Below are 13,098 nucleotides of genomic sequence, written 5' to 3'. Positions count from 1 at the left end.
GAGACTAATGAAAGGCAGAAGAACTTTTAAAAAATGTATCCAAGAAAACAGTGAATAAAAAATATGACATTTGTGAACTGTATGCATAGTATAATACAATATAGGCACAGAAACAATCTGCATTTGTTTTCTGAATGTATTTATGTAAAATAATTTTGGATCGATGAGGAACATATATTTGATACACTGTGTGAGACCAAGATTTATTTACAGATATAATGATATAAGCTGAAGACATGTTTCTATTCCACATTGTCTGACAGTCTAAGACTGAGATGAGACATTACTCTGAAGGACAAACCAGAAAGCCTCTGAACACCAGACCACAACCAGCCACAGAAACCACTGAGAGGAGGTCAGAGGTCACAGGGGAGGAGTTAGTGGATGACTGGAGAAAGATCATTATCTCCACCCACACAAATGTCATATTTAAGTCATATGATAACACCTGAGCCTGTTTGATTTTGCTGATGAAGACAGGAAAGATGTGGTTGAAAGTTCTGATAAAGTTAGTAAGTGGAGTCTGAGTTAAGATTATTTTCCCACAATGCTTATCTGGTTGTAGCTCAGGCTTTCTGTTTTCTATGTAAGGGTTATTTGAAAATGATATTCTGGTTTTACAGGTAAATGATATTCTGGTGTGTCATGTTTAGGTTTTGGTGGGTTACCTGTCGTTCTGTCTGATTGCAGGTGATTGTAGTTCTGCTCTGTTTCACAGTGTACCGTTGTTCTGGGGGACGATGTTACAGAACGTATCTGCCTCACAGTTCTCTCTGGGAGTCCTCTAACAACACTCTACCATGTGTCTGTAATGAACGATTAGGTGTACCATCTGTTCAAATTCTGATCTGACTCATTTCTTCAGGGTTTGTTTGGCTAACATCAATAGACTGATTATTAGAAAATGGGCCCCTGGGGTGCACAAATAGGTAAAAGGTCCCCCACCCTTCCTGGATGAACCCCAGACTGAAGGAGACACAAGACGACCACAGAAGACTCGACTGCCTATTTATGGTCACTTTGTGTCTTCTCACAGAGCTCTTTGACTTTTACACAAGAAATGTTAACACTGCATACAGACGCTCTGGCCTGTTGTCCCCCTGATCTCTCTGGCCCCTGGGCCTCTTGCCCAGTGCGCCCATTCAGTCATCCATCCTTGTGAACATGTCATTCTATGCTTGGCTGACATCCCTCCCACACAAACATACTTCACAATTATGTCTGTGGACAAACGACCGCAGTGTCAGGCTTTGTTACTGGTGTCCAACAGGATGACACTTCACTGTGGGTGAAAGCAAATATATGACAGTGATAATTATTCTCTCTTTAGAGGTCAAATACTGTGAGGGTAGGCTGAATAACTCTAATGCAAAACAGTTCAACAGCATCATAAACTCCATCCTCCACGAATGATCCTCCAGCTAAACCAACACGTCTCGGGAACTGTTGAACTGGACACTCACAAACAACAATGCATTAGCTCACAGATCATCCAGAGGTGCAGGAACTTGCACTGAACATCTGTAAAGCTTCACACACACACACACACACACACACACACACACACACACACGGACAACACCGCGGTGGCGGTGACTCCAGGGGCGACCCGCTGGTATGAGCAACCAACTCCATCACTTCTCGTGCTCATCCATGTGACCCGAGCAGCAGTGATTTCTCGCTCTACCTTTGGACTTTGTTCAGTGAAAACAAACTTTACATAGATCGTGTTGTAGGTTACATTTCAACCCCCCACCCCCCTCGGTATGCCAGACTTGGTTGAGTCCAGGTTTTCCAGCAGAACCAAGATGGCGGAGTGAGCGGCGACGCGCTGAAGTTGACTTTTAACTCCAAACACTGAGACTTGTTGTGCTCCCCTCCTCTGCTCGGACCGCTGCCCGCTGAAAACCAACACCGGTGAGTCTGAAATCACTGGCAGATAACACACGAATGTCTCGGAGCCGAAGCAGCTCCGGAGAGTAGCGGCGGTAGCGGCAGCAGCTAGCGGTAGCGTTATTCCAGCGGCTAGTGGGCTGGCGTCTGCGCTGGGGAGCATCAGGCGAATGTGCCAGCACCGCAGGGGCAAGACGACCCGGAGGAAGAGGACTGAGGCCGCGGGTCTGTGCACAGGTACAGGCACGGGTACGGTACGGGTCAAAGCACCACCCCGAGCCTCTGAAACTTGGCGTTAGCTATGCTATTATTAGCGACAGTCTGGCGAGGCTGTTGCTTTACAGCTAGCTGTTAGCATGCTAGCTGCAACCCACGGCGGGCTGCTGGCTGTAGAAATAAAGTTTCCCGAATTTCGTTTATGGTGCCTCTTAGGTCTTCTTCTTCTTCATGTTACGGGACCGTGGAGTGGCGAGTGTATTCGTGTGTGCAGCCGCCTGTATTCACCAGTGGGATGGTTGATCCGAGGCAGGGTGACGGTGTCCGACCTTACTCAGCTTTGGGGCTGTGTCAGTGAGCTTTAACCGGGGATTATGTGAACTTGTGGTCTTTGTTTACGTGTTAGTTCATCATCATCGGAACAAACTCCAGATGTTTATAGTGACGGAGTCAAACCCATGGGAAAGTGCTCTTGCCCAAACCTACGTCAAGATGACAGAACAATAAAAAAACCCGCTCATTCAGTTCTTCGTATCCTAGAGTTTCCTTTTAGACGATATCAAATGTAAGTTTAAAAAAAATAAAACCTGTAGTGAAACGAACGGTTAGTTTGCCTGTAACTGTCCCACATGCTAAGACACAGACGCTGTTAAAACTCTGCTGGGTTTTAAACCTTTGAAATTTGTGGTGTTGATCACTTATATGCAGGTCAAGGCAGAGCATGTTTTATCAGATCAAATGGCTTCTAAACAAATTTAAGAGATGTAGACACCAAATTATCAAATGCATTTTGAGAATAGCAAAAACAAGTTATATTTCAGCATACACCAGCCATTTAACATGAAATACACAATCACCAAATAAACTCATAGGCATGGTTCGACAAGGGACTCTTATTTTTTTTCCTTCAGATGCAAAGCTCTTGCTGGCCAATAAAAATCTCGGTCAACAGGTGGTTGACCAACACAGGTTCAATGCAACCAGCTCCCTCAAAGCCCGCACTCAGTCACTTTATCAAACGCAAGTGCCTCCAACATGCCTTACCCAGTGCACATGTGTGTCATGCTGATCACACACCTGACACCATTCAGACATATACCATCTGTTGATTACAGATGGCCATATTATTTCCTGAAATAAATGGCACTTCCATTACAATTGGTACTGAAAACAAATTATACACCAACCTGTTTGCTTCCTGAGTTTTTGGGCTGTTTCCATTCTCAGATATCTGATCCCCCCCTGCTCATCAAAGGGAACATCCAACATTTCCTCCTTTAAAATCATGTCTGCCAACTTCAACAAGAAGTAACCTGAGGATACATGAGAGTAATGTGTTCATCTAAAAGCACACCCACTTACTTCACACACAGCAAGCCACATGAGGTTCCACCTTCTTGATGTGTGTGAATATAACACCGTGTTGGGTGTGTGCATTGTAATGACCACTATGTGCACTTTTTAGCAAACAACAAAAGTGATTTTCTTTGAGGTGGCCTTGATTGTGTATTCTTCAATCATTTGTTTTTTGTGGCTTGCTATTAAGTATACAGAATCTCCCTGTGTCGTAGCTCTCACCAGTTAACATGGGTGGATTTCCTGAATCATTAACAGGTGTTACAAAGCTGAGGTAAAGCAGGGCATCAGCAGCGCCATGAAGAAGGAGCCTGATTGAGCTTTATATCACTGAGACATCGTTTCGAATCCCATCGATACATATTTATACGTTTTTAATTTGCTCGACATGTTTCATATTGTCTGTAGGCAACAAATCCCCTTGATACTTCATCACACGTCACAGACACACAGGAAGGGTACTATTCATGAAAATGAAGAATCTGCAAACAACAACATCTGGAGCCCAGGAAGAGGAAAATGAGAACAAATATCATGAGGGAACATGATCACCAGCTAAACTGGAACACCAGCGGGGCTGCGGGGTGGACAGTGCAGCCACTGGGTGCCTGTAGCAGCTCACTAAGTGTTTTCTGAGTCTTTGTTTGTGACTCTTAACTGCTGGAGCTAAAAAAAAAAATCTCATCCAGCTCAGTTGTCTGACTTCAGGGTACAACTCCGTGCTGCTGCTTGGTGAAGAAACCCAGCACTGAAGGAAGTCAGCTACTGATGTACTGTGAGTGTGTGTTACAGTGAATTACAGTGAAATAACTGAACACTGGCTTGTTGAATCAGGCCTGGGAAAATGTGCTATCAAATTAGTCTTCATTAGTCTCATTCTCCACTTTCAGATCAGATGATATTTGATGACCCAATGAAGTTACAGCGGTTACTGAAGAAAAATCTCCTGCAGTGAATAATTAACCATTAATTAGCAGCAGTTAATGATATGACAGGTTTTGTGTGTACGTAGAGAGTGACAGAACTCAGACCACAGGATGAGTGTTGAATATTGTCATTTTATGAAGACTGACACTGTGTTCCTGGCCAGATTCTTTGTTATATTTACCCAACCTTTGAGCAGGTATTACTCAATTTGTGAATTTACCCTGAATTCCAGTGAACCTGGCTTGAATTCAGGATTAGTAATGATAAGATAGCAATCTCTGCATTAGTGTTGTTTCTGATCACTCCTAGAGGAGCATTAGGTTGTGTTCAGGCTGCAGTGCAAATTAAGCTGGACACTGGTCTGGATAGTTTGTCTTCATCAGCCGCCCCCAAGCCAAGGCAGAGCTGAATTCCAGTCAGATGCCGTCCTGCTTTGGTGAACTGGTGTCTCTATTAGGGATGGAAACTTTGTTTGCTGACACCGAAGCTTGAAGTTGTTAACTGACCAGAGAGAGAGAGAAATACAGGAAGAGAGAGAGGGAGAGAGAGCATGCAGATGTGTTTGTACACAGAAGGAAATGAGTGAAACGAAACTTTGCATCTGAAGTGGATATAATTGTCATTCTGTGGAAGTGTATGGAACTACACAGCAGACTGACAGTGACTATCAGATGTCAACCTATGAGAGCTGTCTGATGAATGGCTTCATTGTGGGTTCAACACATTCAGTAGTCCCCCATCATATGCACATCCTCTGTAAGAAAGGGACACAACTTATGCACTGGGGTAGTAGTATAAAATTTCTTTATTCTGTGTCCACCCACTGGATTTGGGACGTGCACGTTCCAGCTTTCCTCCTCGACTCCCAGACAGGCCAAATGTCAGCATGCCCCAAAAGCTTCAGAAAGTTGCTGTCAGACAGTTTCTCACGACCTCTTGTCATATCCAGGACATAGGTTTGTTGCAGTGAAATCAAAACCACGGTGCAGTGTTTTGGTGTCTCACCAGCCCTCAAACGTAGAGATTTGTTTCTCAGACTGGACTTACAGATAGAGATTTATCGTCACGCTGGTACCTGGAACATATACACACACACCAAATCATCTGTTTGTGTGTGTGTTCAATGCAGTGCTTTTACCTCTCATGTCAGTTGATATTTTAGAGTTGAGGGGAGTGGACTCAGTGGATTGTGGGCCAGTGTGCCCATTAGATTTAAAGATACCTTGTCAGGGACCAATAGATGGCATGGGGGAATGTTAACCTGGTGACAGCACCTAGTTAAATCACCCAAATTATTGGGTATCACCCACTCATGGCTCTTGTACTAAATGACACCCTGGCAAATAGTTGTTGATATACTTTGCCCTTGACCAAAGTCTGTGTGCTGTTGACAGACAGACAGAGCCATCACACGAGCAGAGAAAACCAGGCCCCTTTAAACCAGCCAGTGTTGCTGCAGGAGACTTAGCCATCAGGAGAGCTGGGGCTCCATGTCCTGGATCTCACTGAGATTATCACCACTCCTCTTCTTAGAAAGCCTGAAAGCAGTCAAACTGTTTGACTCACAACTGTGGGTGCATTTTTAGACTAATAAATAATGAATCACCTTTTTTCATTCTGATAATTGGTTTCCTGAAGAATTCAAACGCTGAGTAAAGCTGTGAAGTGGCACATGGACAATGAGGTGGCTATAAAAAGCTGATTCCCCTCTCTGACGACCAACTTGTTCATTTCTGTTCTTGAGTGGAAACACAATTAGTGCTTCGCTGTAGGTCCAGGCCCACTTCTGTCCTGAGAGCATATTACCGATGTCTGAGATAACACTTGGTAATTATGAGGAAGGCCCTGGGGTTCACAGGGAGACAGTGTTTGTGTATGAGGGCGAGGCTGTTAAAACCCTGCCTTGTGGTTAGTGGAGCTACTTGATTCCTCTGGTAACACTGTTAAGATTTATGGATTTTAAACAGCCACATACACATGTGGACTGAAACCTGCCAGCTACACAAACACAACTATTCTTTGTTTCCAAATCAGAGACAACAATCAAAGCAAAATCAAAGTAAAATACAATTTCAATAGATTATTTAGCTTTTTTAAAACCTTGCATAATTGTGAAGAACATAGTCACAGACACAGCACTGCACACAAAAACTGAGTTATTTAACTCACTAAAACCTTCAGATGAGAGCCTGGTTTCTAGTGAAGAGGCCAAGTGGCCTCTTATTAAAATAGAAAAGATTTAGATTCTATTTTTTAGACTCTTTGTTAGTTTAAAAGATAGCTCATGGATTTCTCAAGTCTTTAAAACAATGCTGATGTGCCCATATGGGCATCAGATTATATCTGCTGTTGCAGCATGTATGAAACACAGCATACAGGCACATAAATAATGTTTTAAGAAAGACTTGAGCAAGTCTGAGCCTTCTCTTCTACACCACGTTCCAACCTTATTCCTCACGGTATCAAGCAGAAAATCATGACGATTTCACCTTCAACAAACTGGTGCCCAGCCAATGGTGAAAGGTGTTGCGTCCCTTGAATGGGTGTTGATGGATGTGTCTATTTTAGGTGTGATGTGATGTGTGGGGGATATGGATAAAATCTTTTTTTTTTAAATACACGTCACCAAAGGAAAAGGAAACACAGACAAAACAAAAGCAGCAAAACTAAACGAGGTATCATTCCCCTCAACAATAATTCATATTAAACACATTCTGTATGGTGTCAAATAAAAGATCTAGATACAAAAATCAATTTATAAGCACAAAGGATATAAACTTTTCACAGTACCCTCTAAACTGTCCGGATGAGCTGTTTCCAACAAATCCAGCAGTTTAGCCCAAACTCTTTACAGGTCCTCAAGGGTTTCCTATTTTCACATGGATCACAGGATATCAACTCATTAAACTACACTGATACAAAACTAATCTTTCCAACAAAGTGCAGTATCTGTATTGGCTGCCATTATCTGTCTTCAGAAAGGTTTTTATATTATAAATAAAGGCTGATATCTTTGAAGTGTCCCCTAAAAGACACAAGCGAGGTTCCCAAAGGATATTCTCTCCAGTAATTGTGGTCAAAGTTTCCACAACATTTTCCCTGAAGGAAAAAAATGAGTTCAATTCCAAAATGCATGCATAAAAATTCCCACTGATTTTCCCATGGATGTGTTAACATATAATAAGTAATGTTATATCACAGTAACAATATATGGTATGTGTAAACAATAAACAGTGTATTTTCTGTAAATTTAATTTTAAACACGTGAAATAGGAATATGACCTTTTTAAAAATCCAGTGAATTAAAAACCCGACAAACCAAAGTACAGTATATTAACACAGTGATGCACACACTGTAAATGTGATGAGTGTCACTTCTGGTGTGACCCAAGCACCTCTGAGAAACTATTAGAAACTTGCAACAGCTACATGTTGAAAATAGGAAATTTTTCACCTGAAAATGACATTTGGAGAAAGTTGAGATGACCTCAACAGCTGGTGACTGGAGAGAGAGAGACTGAGTGAGGCTTAGTCAGGTGTGATACCAAACTACTGTGGAGTATCTTCAAACTGGACTTTTCACAGTTCTGTTTTACCTCTGAACACAGTGCAAGTCTGACTCCTCGGTCTAAGAAAGGTTGAGCACAAGTGGCAAGAAAAAGTATGTGAACCCTTGGCTTTGATCACTGGTTGAACCTGATGAAATGAAAATTTGAATAAAAATTAGTTGGCTAAAAGTAAGAAAACATTCAGAAAATAGTCAAAATTGAGAACAATTTTATCAGCAAGTCCCAAAAAAAATATTGCATGTATTTAACAGCCATTTGACCAAACAACAGGTCCTGACTGTAAATAAAGAGGAAGGCCATTCCTTCACCATCATCACTCCAGCCATTCTTTCTTTTTCTAGCTCAGTTTTGTTTTTTAAAAAAATAACTACTGATGAATTATACTTTTACTTTGTATTACCATATCAGTGGTTTATGCAAATAATTTTAGAATGAAACTTAATTTAGAAATGCTGTTAAATACTTAATTGTTTTATTGATTGACAGCCCTGCTGTTAAGTTATTCTGCCCTCTGGGAACAAAGTCTCTCTTCCTCCCTGGACCCTGACACTGAAACATGAATGTCTTTCAAGTGAAAACTGAGTTAAGTAACTACACTGAAATTTAAAAAAAATATTTCTCACACTATATCAAAGTGACAGACAAGGCCCATTTGAACATTTGGAAAAATAACAGTGTTGTTGAGCTGCTAGCATAAGTCTTTGTGCAGCCATAACAACAAAGCGCTTTGTGTCATAGGTTGCTATCTGCTGTGTTTTTGCTGCGTCTACAACATACATTTGCTCTGGAGTTGGAAACAGGATGAGCAAACATGAGCAGCTGGAAAAGATTATGTAACCAAATACAGCAGGCCTGAAATAAACCTACCTATAATGTTAAGTTCTTGTTGAGACCAGGTATATGGTAATGGGTAGCATTTGTTGTTTGTATGCCCAACTGTTTGTGCCTCTGTCTCCAATAATAACTGGCAGTGCATCACAACCGTCATTAACTGATCACAGAGAGAGTCAGAGATAATGGTAAGAAAGAAGGAAATATCTGATCACGTCTGTGAAAGGTAATAATCATACACCAGCCCCACCTTCCCTCCTGGCTACAACAAGAAACACTGATCTAAAGTCAGTCTGGGAGAGGGGTGTAAAATACAGTGTTAGGGTGGACCTGAGAGACAAAGATGTGTCTTTAAATGTATCTGCACTAGTGTGGACATGGTTTGAATGTAGATGAATGTTTTTGCTAATGGGGTAAACATTGAAACCAAGTTGTCCCCTGAGGAAAGAACAACTGTCTTCCCGGCTGTGGTATGTTGGTGTGTGTCATCTGAGGGAGCTAGAGAGAGAGCATCCCAGGCTGCTTCCCTGTCAGCAGTGGTCATCAGTTTACATTAACAGATGCTCTTTTTGACATGACCTCTGAATCATTTGCAGACAGCTTTCTGTGTTTTCTGTAATAACCCAGGATGTATGTATACATCTGTATACCTGTGTGAGATGCACTTGTCATGCAGCTGCGAATTACGGAAAATATATGATCTCATCTGAGTGGTTGGATCTCAAATGCAACCTCACTGTGTTTGGGTGCATTCACACCTGTACTTCTAAGCAGATCACCTCAGTGACTTTTTAATGCAAGGTGTGCACAGGTGCTTTCACTGTGACATGATTGTTGGTGTCAGGCAGCTGATCTCCAGGGATTTTCATGCTCAACAGTGTCCAGAGTTTTTACTCGTATAAAAAAAAAAAAAATCCACCCAGTGAGCAGCAGCTCTGTGGAGAAAACTCTGTTGATGAGAGAGGCTATAGTCACTCAGATAACCACTCTGTACAACTGTGTCGAGCAGAAAAGCTTCATGATGAACATGTTCAACCTTGAGGTGGTTAGACTGCAGCAGCAGAGACTACGTCAGGTTCCACTTCCTGTCACCAAGACCAGAAACCTGAGGCTGCAGTGGATCCAGACTCACCAACACTGATAAGGCAGCTGATGTAGGGGTCCAAATTTGGTGTCAACAGCATGAATCCGTGGACTCTACCTGCCTTGTGACAACACATGAGAGTAGTTCTCCTTCATGGACGTAATTCTACGTGACAGCAGACCGAGTGAAACAGACTGTGTTCAGCATTGGTGAACAGCTACTTCTTCTGCAAGACTGGCAGAAAAGAGAACAGCAGACACATTTTCTGAGATTGAATTGAATGTGCAGCTGACATCTGCAGAAATGATGTGATGCAGTCATGTTGATATGAAACAGACTCTCAGAGGAAAGTTTCAACATCCTTTGGATCTGTGACATGAACTGAGGCAGTTTTTTGTCACCATGCATTTCCAAAACACTTCTGTATGCCCCACATACGCAGTCATCTGATCGAGACTTAACCGAGTTACAGTAGCTCTAAAACACTCTTGTCTTAGGAATTTGATGAACTTTCTTTGTTGTATTTCAGTGTCTCAGTCTTTATAGATGATAAATGCTACTTTTCTACTCACATATGAAGGAGAAATTATGGTCTAAGAACATCTGACTCCAGTATTAATGTAACACTCGTCAGGCTGCTACTTCAGCACATTGAGCTCATTTAAGCTAATGCACAGTCAGAATACAGATCTCTCTGTTGGTGTAGTCCAACCAGAATGCAGTTCCATAATTTTTAGGTGCATCTGTGGCAGGACCATGACCTATTGAATGTTACTGCTACTGACCATGGTGCCACATCACAGAAATACTGGGAAGTTGAGGTGTTACAAAATGAGCTGAGTGCATCTGCACTAACACTGCAGTCAGCAGTAACATGGAGGCTGTTAGTGTGCGCGTTTCTACAGAAACAGTGGTTTCAGGGCATAGTTGGGGGTTTCTGTGGCAAGGTGTGTTCGAACATGTTAAGACACGACAGGTAGGCTGTAATGAATAGTTGAGCAGGAAGCTTTGCAGCTCAGTACTCTGTGCTCCCCCAGTATGACTGTCCTGTGTTTCCTCAAGCTCTCAGGGACCGGCTCTGGGAATGTGTTCCAGTTTAATATGTCAGAGGGAATCTTTTTCTAATGTCTTTTATTTAACTTCATTAAAATGCTGCTTGGGTTTGTGAGGTTGCTGTTAAAGTAAGATAATGAAGTGATTACCTGGTTTTAGATCATAGCTTTGTTATAGGATGTTTAAGAAACACTTTCTCCCAGCGTGTAGAAAAGTAATTCTTGTTTTGTCTTGTTTATTTCTCTTCAGCAATGACTTCAATCTGTTTTGTTTCCTGAATTCACAGAGGATCAGGAATTTGCACAATTACCCAAAATGAATCAGCATTTCCGCTTCTCATGCAGCTGAAATGCTGTATGGTTGCAATTTTATTTTTTATTCGGCACATGGTTTCAGCTAATGATTAATTACAGATTCATATATTTAATATAAGTAGCTTTTTTAAATTATTTTCTACATTTTCTTCTTTTTTATGTAAAACAAGGCTTTGAAATATTGTATTTTCAGGGCTGTGCCATATTATTTTAAAGCTGTATCACCCACTATTATTCTCAGTTCTACCACTTATCTGAAAATGAGCTGTAGACTTTGACGATGCTTGTTTTACATTCAAAATGCTTCTGCCTACTTATTGTTACTGGACCTAGTTTCAGTCAAATATTAAGTCAGTCAGTGTAATTTATCCTATTACCTCACAAAAAGATTTGTTCATATGGTTGTTTTCAACACCTGGGCAGGGACCACCTATGTGCAGTGATCTGAGATCAGCTCCAGCTGAACTGTGGTATGTGCAGTCACTGTCTGTGCCCCCACAGGAAGGAAAGTCAGATGAACATGTCATGATAACTGTATTAATGACGATCAGGCATTGATGGCAAGAACATGGGAGATATAATAACTGACTGACACACAAGCAGGGACTAACAACAGAAGGGAGTTGAAGAGGCTGATCCACTTTTACTTTCAGTTCCTTTAAGACGTGCTGCTCGCCTCCTCTTCCTGCAGCAGGCGACCTGTGTTCTGTCAGACCTGACAGTTTCACTGTTTCTTATTGACAATGTGAACTGTGCTTTTCATGCCCACTGCCAGTCAGTGTATTATCATGGTCTCTTGTCTTCTACAGACAATTAGTATTTTGCTCACTAAATTATTTTAACAAGTAATCAGTTATTGCAATTAATTTACTGTCAGTTGACTAATTGATTACGAGACCGATTCTTTCAGCTGAAGACTGTCTGCCTCATTCACATCAGTCTGTCAATGTAACAAAATGTAGTTCAACACAACCACAAACTGCAGCCTACAAAATAAATATTACATGGAAGCAACATCTTTTTTTTTTTCAACCCAAACTTCATGTATTCAGGTTTTATTGCAGGGGTGTTGTATGAGGATGTGGCTTTATGTAGATGGACCTAATGAACTGGACATGCAGTGTGTTGGCTCTGAAGCCAAAGGCAGCAACACAACCACCCTAATGACACGTCCCTGACACTTTGACCACACACTGCACAGTAACACTTCTAGTTATCGCAGCTTTCCTTAATGCTGTGTAAAGATTTTCAGCAGATTCTATTGTACGCAGAGTTTGGCATAATAATGAGCCCAGCTCCATTTGATACCAGAATACTTTACGATGTCACACTGCGATTTTTCGCTGGAGGCAGCGATAAAGTAGCAGTGAAGGATGCACCCATCAGTTTCTGAGGCTTCCAGTGTTTTTTCTTCTTCAAAACTTCAAACACAAAGGCTGCGGTCTCACTCTGCAGACTCTACTAACAAGAGAACAGCTTGTAAAATGCAGAGGTGGCATAAATAGTGCAATTCTAATATAGCACAGTGTTTAACAGATTGGCTGTTTGGCTGCCTACCCATGTGTAAATAAATCATAGGCACAGCCACAAAGCCTCCCCCACAGTGTGTGTGATGGTGGCAGGGTTCGTTCCTCTCTGTGTGTGTGTGTTTGTGTGTGTGTGTGTGTGTGTGTGTGTGTGTGTGTGTGTGTGTGTGTGTGTGTGTGTGTGTGTGTGTGATGTTCCTTTCAGCACTGCAGAACAGCACCAGTCCTTTCTGCCTCGTCCCCCCCAATGAAGACATAGCAAATGCTGATTGTTGCTGCTGCTTTTCTGGCACAACTGTGCAGTGATGTCAGTGATTACTGAAAATCTT

The 13,098-nt window shown here is 41.8% G+C and overlaps 1 protein-coding gene across 2 annotated transcripts in view; it reads left to right on the top strand.

Moving 5' to 3' along the window:
* Positions 1-1,723: 1,723 nt before the first annotated feature.
* The window catches only part of ndst2a (N-deacetylase/N-sulfotransferase (heparan glucosaminyl) 2a), a 38,664-nt gene continuing 27,289 nt past the window's right edge, over positions 1,724-13,098 (top strand). For both annotated transcript variants that reach the window (XM_071481623.1, XM_071481621.1), the window contains exon 1: positions 1,724-1,917. The gene's annotated coding sequence lies outside the window, so the exon portion shown is untranslated. The remainder of the gene's footprint in view (positions 1,918-13,098) is intronic.

This window comes from Trachinotus anak, unplaced genomic scaffold (assembly GCF_046630095.1).
Source record: "Trachinotus anak isolate AG129_WGS33_773 ecotype Australia unplaced genomic scaffold, CSIRO_AGI_Tana_v1 ptg000007l, whole genome shotgun sequence".
Classification (NCBI taxonomy): domain Eukaryota; kingdom Metazoa; phylum Chordata; class Actinopteri; order Carangiformes; family Carangidae; genus Trachinotus; species Trachinotus anak.
This window is presented reverse-complemented; position numbering and strand designations above follow the sequence as displayed.